Source organism: Pollicipes pollicipes, unplaced genomic scaffold (assembly GCF_011947565.3).
Source record: "Pollicipes pollicipes isolate AB1234 unplaced genomic scaffold, Ppol_2.1 Scaffold_6686;HRSCAF=7923_pilon_pilon_pilon, whole genome shotgun sequence".
Classification (NCBI taxonomy): Eukaryota; Metazoa; Arthropoda; class Thecostraca; order Pollicipedomorpha; family Pollicipedidae; genus Pollicipes; species Pollicipes pollicipes.
Genome location: NW_023596921.1, coordinates 27,781,582 through 27,788,475, shown reverse-complemented (window position 1 = coordinate 27,788,475; position 6,894 = coordinate 27,781,582).

The window sequence follows — 6,894 nt, the reverse complement described above, 5'->3', positions numbered from 1 at the left end:
AGCGCCGCAGACAAACGTGTTGTTGGTATAGTAGATGATCGCCTGCCACGGCATCTCGCCTGTCGAAGAGAGCGTTGATCAGCGACGGGCGGTCGGCGCCAACAACGGGGACTGCGACGGCGCTAGGAAGATGGCACGCGTCAGGCGGACACGGAGCACTGGAGACTGCAATGGCGCACAAGAGGGAGCACTGCGGATCCATGAGGTGCACAGTTACAACGCATTGTCTGCTGTGAATGTTCGGGCGTTAGGTTATCAAAGCAGGCTGGTCATCTGTAATCTGGATTAGTAATCCGTTCAATGATTTTGTGCATATATGTGCAGCAAGAAGGCAATTGCGCCTCGCGCGAGCTCCGCACCCGAGAGGGGGAGAGGAATGGGGGGAGGGCGAGAAAGGCAGATATAGATTGAGAGAGAGAGAGAGAGAGAGAGAGAGAAAAAAAAGAGGAAGGTAAAACACAGCCACGGGTTGGGAGAGGGATGGGGACGGAGGGTAATGGAAAGAAAGTAATGGCATTCACCCCGACATATGAAGCTGTCTTACGTAATGTGTTTGCTAGATTTATCTAAAACCTTTGACGGACCATCTCCGGAAAGCCCCGCTTTATCACGTAAACACTCATAGCGCTTATGTTACCACATTCCGATAGATAAAGGCCTGGTCGACCGTGGTATTCTCAGTACAGCTAGGGTCGACTGAGTGATAAACAAAGCATATCGAACTAATTGCTTGTTCCACACGCTTGCCTAACAACATCAGCAGTCAGTATTAATTCAAGAACTTATGTACTGCACGTGCCTGGTATAACCATCAGAAATCTGTCGGCAAAATCTGTCGGCAGGGTAACCAATAGCATGCATCCAAAATCTGACCAGCATACATCTTGCATGCAACATCTGCAGTGTCGTCGACTCAGCACGAAAGCTCGGGTGTGGGAGTGCAACAGACCCCATCGGTCGGCTGAGGGAGGGCCACGCCGGCCGACACGAGCCGCCCCGGCGCCCGGCAGCGCTCCTCCCCGGCGTCTGGCGCGCAGCCAAGGTCAGTTTCGACAGAGAGTCACGGTCGCTGCGGCGCTGGCTCCGGCGACCTTCTGAGAACTAAGCTGGCACACGGAACTGGCAGACGCGGGGGCACGCGGCGGGCGGGCGAGGAGGGCCCTGATGCCAGCGGCTCAGCCACCTGGGCCAGCGAGCCGTACCGCAGCTCTCCTCCAGAAGTGATCGCACGAAGCCTGACGGCATACTTTCGGTGGCTTTTGCAAGGTATTCACATCTGACGCGCCCTGCCGTTGCTGACGAGTTCTGTGTCCGCGTCTGGGCGTGTTTGGGGTGCTGCTGCGGGCGGATGACAGCACGTGGGTGTCGCGCTAATCGGGACGTCACGTGTCGAGTACGATGAGTCATCCCTATCGGGTGGCAAGAGGACCTGGCGTGCAGACAGGCTGCTCTTTACATGTAATCCCGGGCGGGCTGGGCAATCGCCGCTGACTCGGGCAGCGGACAAGGGCACTGGGCTGCACAGCTTTAGCCCTCCGTAGTCACAGTGTTAACTCGGTCATGGTCAACTGCAGTCTAATTCTGACGAGAGAAGTCATCAGCCCATTGGATTTATCATTTAAGTAAGGTGTTTTGCCACAATTAGCTCACTGCTACATCCAATGCGAGCAAAGGTACTAATGCACTTGTGATGTAAGGGGAGATGGAGAATCTGGAGAACTTAAGCTTTGTAAGTCTCTGAAACAAAAAAAATGACGGACGCTGGAATCGGATTATTTTACAAAATCTAAGCTGGACGTACGCCATCTGTGCACGCGAGAAACGAGTTCCGATATTTTTTTGCGATGCGATTATTTCGAAATGGCCAGCATTTTTCATTTTCTCGACTGAAGTGGCAAAAGCGGGTATTAAAATGGAGCACTGCTGGCGTATGCAACACGGCATGATGGTACACGGCGCGGTGTACCCAATTAAACTGTGAACAGAGGAGAATATTGTGTTTTCCTTGCGGCAGGTATGACGATTCTGCGATAGTGTTTCCGAATACTCAACAGTCTCGCTACTAGCGATATGGGGCCAGAGTCCAGGAGACCGTGAATTATTCTTTCATGATAACCCCTTTACCTTGGCATACACTGTGAGACAATCCTCGGCAGGCAGGTGAGAATCGTGTGTTCGGTATTACTAGATGTCCATTAGAGCTCAAGGGCAAACCGTGCCCCAGTGAAGGCCAATGGAATCGTTGGTTGTAAAACAGTGACAGTGAAGCATTGAGTTAGAACGATAAAACACCTATGCGATACCTTCCTGGATGCGCCATTTTTCAGCGGAAATAAACCATAACAGAGGCGGTTCCTGGCATCTAGCTCAAGACTCGTACAACTTACAGCATCTAACTCACAACTAACAATACTCACTGATGGCCTTCCGTGTCGCAACGGTTAGAACTGCTCATGATGCAACACGTAGTGCACCCTCTCGCCCACAAAATTACCGACCGCATTTAAGCACTGGCTGCAACCTACTTTTTTCGTGGAAAGTTGTGTTCATGCGCTAAGTGAGCCAACCGAAACGGAACTATTCGCTACATATTTAGACCGCATACCCACTTAAGCAGAACTAGCCTAACCACATAACCAGAGCCAGCAGTTTTTCTTTTTACTTTAGCCCGGTTCTTTATTAGCTCCTTCCACACAAGCATTTTAAGACAGCGGCCTAATTTGGTACCAAATCTTAAATTATTGAGACAAAAGTTGGATAAGCATGAACAGGGCCGCCGTTTGCTGTTTGCGGTGCTTGATCATTTGGTCCCACGTGACAACGTGTACAAACGTAGCATGTAATATGTGTATATATATATATATATATATATATATATATATATATACGCATGTATGTATGTTTGTATGTATGTCAGAACTGTGTGTCTGTGAAATGCAGTGGAACAACATCGGTAGTCAGCCGAATAAATGCTGGCGTGAATAGGATTATTATAAACCTATTTACATGACTGCATGAACCCACGGCAGACGGGGCACGCATATTATGTATACGCGTGGTGTGAGCCACAGTTAGCGTTGTATCATATCACCGAGTTCACCAAGAAAAGACCGTTAACTTAAAAGAATGTGCTTTAAGCCGGAGGACCGTTCGATTTTTAAACGCTACAAATTACGTCATTTAGAATTGTCGTTTAAATTGTCACGTTGAGATTGTTTTAGAAACAGAATATCAAAAACACATCGCACAAATATTCTTCAGTCTCTGTGCATGACATCAACGTGCGTACTTGTGGCATGAACCAAGATCAATGTTACCACTGTGTCACATTGATCACAAAAAAGGCCACGTATGGCACGAATTTCTAAGTGGTGCCCTTACACTGATAACCAATCGCATCGTGCAATCTTTCTCGTGGCCTTTCTCATGGAGTGGTGTTGTCATTAAATCAGGATTCCCATGCAATATGGATGATGTAGAGGAATCATGAGCTCAGACCTGGGGGGAGGGGGGGGGGGTGAGATAGCGCTCAGGTGTACGTCAGGGAGCGTATGCGCAAGGGTCGTGCGGGTCATGGTTTATGGTTTGATGTGGGAAGACGGTGCAGATCAGAGGAGCAAAGGTCACGGATAGAGACTACTAGACTTCGGAAATGTTGCAGCATGCGAACTGAGGAAGTGCTTCAACGGAGGAGGAAGGGGCTGCGTCAACTAAGTTCAGAAACGTTCCAATATTGCGCTTATGGTGCACTTAACTGCCTCTATTACTCTCTTGTTGTAGGTTTTGTCGTCCATCACTTCATCACAGTCGATTCATTTGGGTCTTTAAGGACAATTTTTACGCAGCGAATTAAACCAATCAAGTGAATGCATGCAAGCATGGTTTCTTCGTTTATGGGTAAGATGAATGAGCAAGAAGGAACGAATGACAGAGCGTGAGTTATAAAAGTCAATGAGGCTACTTCGCGTCTCGGAAGCCGTCCGCTGCTTTCGCAATTTGGGACAACGTCACTGGGCAGTTGTGGGGAAAATCTTTGGGAAAGAATATCATGTGCATTCCAGGAGAAATTCCTTGTTTTATCACATAAGGTTCTATCGCTGCACTAATTAGAAACTATCATTCCTAATCAACATAAATATAGTTTCAGATTGACTAAAGACCTTGTTAGTGTGTAGCCCGTCCACTTGTGTCAACTGGACGGAACGACGTACCGAAGCCGGCTTTGGCCGGACTGAGCGCTGGCCGCGCCGATGACGTTGCTCTGTCCGCAGGTCGGCGAGCTTGAGGCCCCGGACCCGCCAATCGAGCCCTGGCTGGACGCCCGCCGGCGCAGCCTGCTGCTGCCGAGGGCGGCAGCACACGCCCCCCTGCCGCCGAACCGTCGTGCTGGCAGTACTGAAACGACCACACACAAAATGTAAAAAATATGAGCAAAAACATATTACATACAAACAAACGTTGCGGGAAATCGAGAATTTGGGAAATGCCAACAAACATCCACTTACGCCCGATGCCAACAAACATCTATTTGCAATATGCCGCATCAGTGGCTTACGTAGGAAACATGGTGAACGATAGAAAGCTAATAACGATAACAGCTGCAACAAAAAGGATCCCGCGCCGCCAGTAAGCATCCGACGCACCACAGGTATACTTTCTCATAAATATCACCCCCGTTAAACAGCAACAGCGAAGGTAGCGTTGTCTGTAAGACCTCACCACGGGCCGAGTAATACCCACCGTAGTCAGGGTGGGGCTACGATTGCCCAGCGCTGCCCTGTTGGTCACGAAGCCGTCGGCTCCGCAGCGGTTTACTTCGACACACTGCTGCCCGAAGCTGCAGGTGATCTGCCCCGCGCCCTGGGCCGAGGAGCCGCTCTGGGGCTGCTCCAGGCTGGAGCCGAACTGCCTTGCCCGGCGGGGGTCGACGTCTGGCTCTGACCACGGTCGCGCGCGGCGAAGGCGCCGCTGAGGAACGGGTTGCTGGTGTAGTCGCTCCTCTGGCCCGCCGGCACGGGACGGAACTGCGTGCTCGTGGTGCCAACGTTGCCCCGCCTCGCTCCGTTCTGGAAGACGTTCGCGCCGCTGATCAGGTTGGCACTGGGGTCGACGAACGGCTTGGGCTTCTGCTGGCAGCAGACGCCGGAGCTGAAGCCGGCCAGAGCGCAGCGCTGCTGGGCCACCGTCGGCAGCGACGGGTCCGACGGACGGTCCAGGCTGCCTACGATGAATCCAGTGTACGGGTCGCAGCTCGACTCGGTCACGCAGAGTAGTCCCGAGGCGCACGAGGCGGCGACCGGACCCTTCGGGCCGGAGTTACCCGTGCCCGCGGTTGCGGTTGAGATCCTCCGGCCGGATCGGGATGAAGGGACGCGACGTGACGAACTGCTGCTGCTGGAACTGCTGTTGCTGGAACCGCGGCTGCTGGAACTGTGACTGCTGGAACCGCTGCTGCTGCAGGAAACTGCTGCTGCTGCTGGTACTTGTGGCTGCTGCTGCTGGAACTGCTGTCGCGGAGCAGCCTGCCGCTGGCTGATGAAGGGTGCCGCTTGTGTCCGCTGGGCTCCCGTTCGTCGCCGCGCAGGTCCATCGTATTCCGGCAGGAACGGGTTGTAGTGTCCCACGTGCCCCGGCTTGCGCGGTGTTACGTTTATACCCGCTCCGTAGTCTACGGTGCTGGAGGAGGGCGGCAACAGTTCGGAAGACACGCCACCCAGATCGGCAGAAGCCTGGGCTCCATCGTGATGGTCGTGCTCGTCTCCATGTGCTCCGTGCTCCCCAGCGTGATCTCCGTGCTCTCCTGAGTGATCTCCGTGAGCTCCATTTCCCGTGATCGTGGTCGCCGTGATCGCCGTGGTCGCCATGATCTCCGTGGTCGCCGTGGTCTCCGTGTGCCCGTGGTCTCCGTGGTCGCCGTGGTCTCCGTGGTGCCCGTGGTCGCCGTGATCGCCGTGGTCGTCGTGGCCGTGGTCGCCGTGGTGATGCTGGTGGTTGGGGTCGGACAGCCTCGGGTCTCCCGGCAGCAGGTTGGGCGCGCCGCCGGCCAGCGTGGCGCACAGCAGCACACAGCACCAGGGCAGCCCTCATCCTGACGGCGGCGGTGCGCGCGGCAGAATGGAGCTGCGCTGGCCGGCCGAGCGCAGCGAACCCCCGTGCGCAGGCTCCTCCCCCGACGCCGGGTCGGCCGTCTCAGCTCTCCCGGATACCGCCGGTCGGCCGCCGCTGCGCCGCGCCGTGTCAGTGATGTCACAGCCGGGATGGGCTCTTTGTGAGCGCCGCTCAGCGGTTCGTTCGGCGGTGTGGGTGTTAGGCCACAGGGGAGGGAGATGATTGGCGTCTTGTGACTTCATGTCGTTGGTTAAGGGGTTGGTATGATGCGACATCTTGCTGATGTGTATCCTCTCACAGTTCGTGACGAAGTGCTGCAGTATAGTGGGGCTTTAGCGCTTTGTCGTGCCTTGGCTTTAGGATCGATTCCGGATGCTGACCATTGCCCTTGAGCACGGCATTATTGCGAGTAAGTCGACATTTTTGCGACTTTCACGTGTCCAGGCAATTATGTGTTTCTTCGTCCTTAAGCTCCCGGACGGGCCAGACGGGCGCAGGAGGACAACGTACCGGATGCAACACGGGGGTGTTGACCTCAGCAATGTCGCAGTCGTCGTACCGAAAAATCTGGCTCCCGTAGAGGAATATTCATAAAAACAAAACAGCTTATATGACAGCTCTGGTCTTGATAACTGGTCCGGCCTGGTCCGTCTTAACTGGTCAAGACAACTGGAAACTGGACAACTCTGGAGAGAGAGGAGAGAGAGAGAGAGAGAGAGAGAGAGCGAGAGAGAGAGAGAGAGAGGAGAGCGAGAGAGAGAGAGAGAGAGAGAGAGAGAGGAGAGA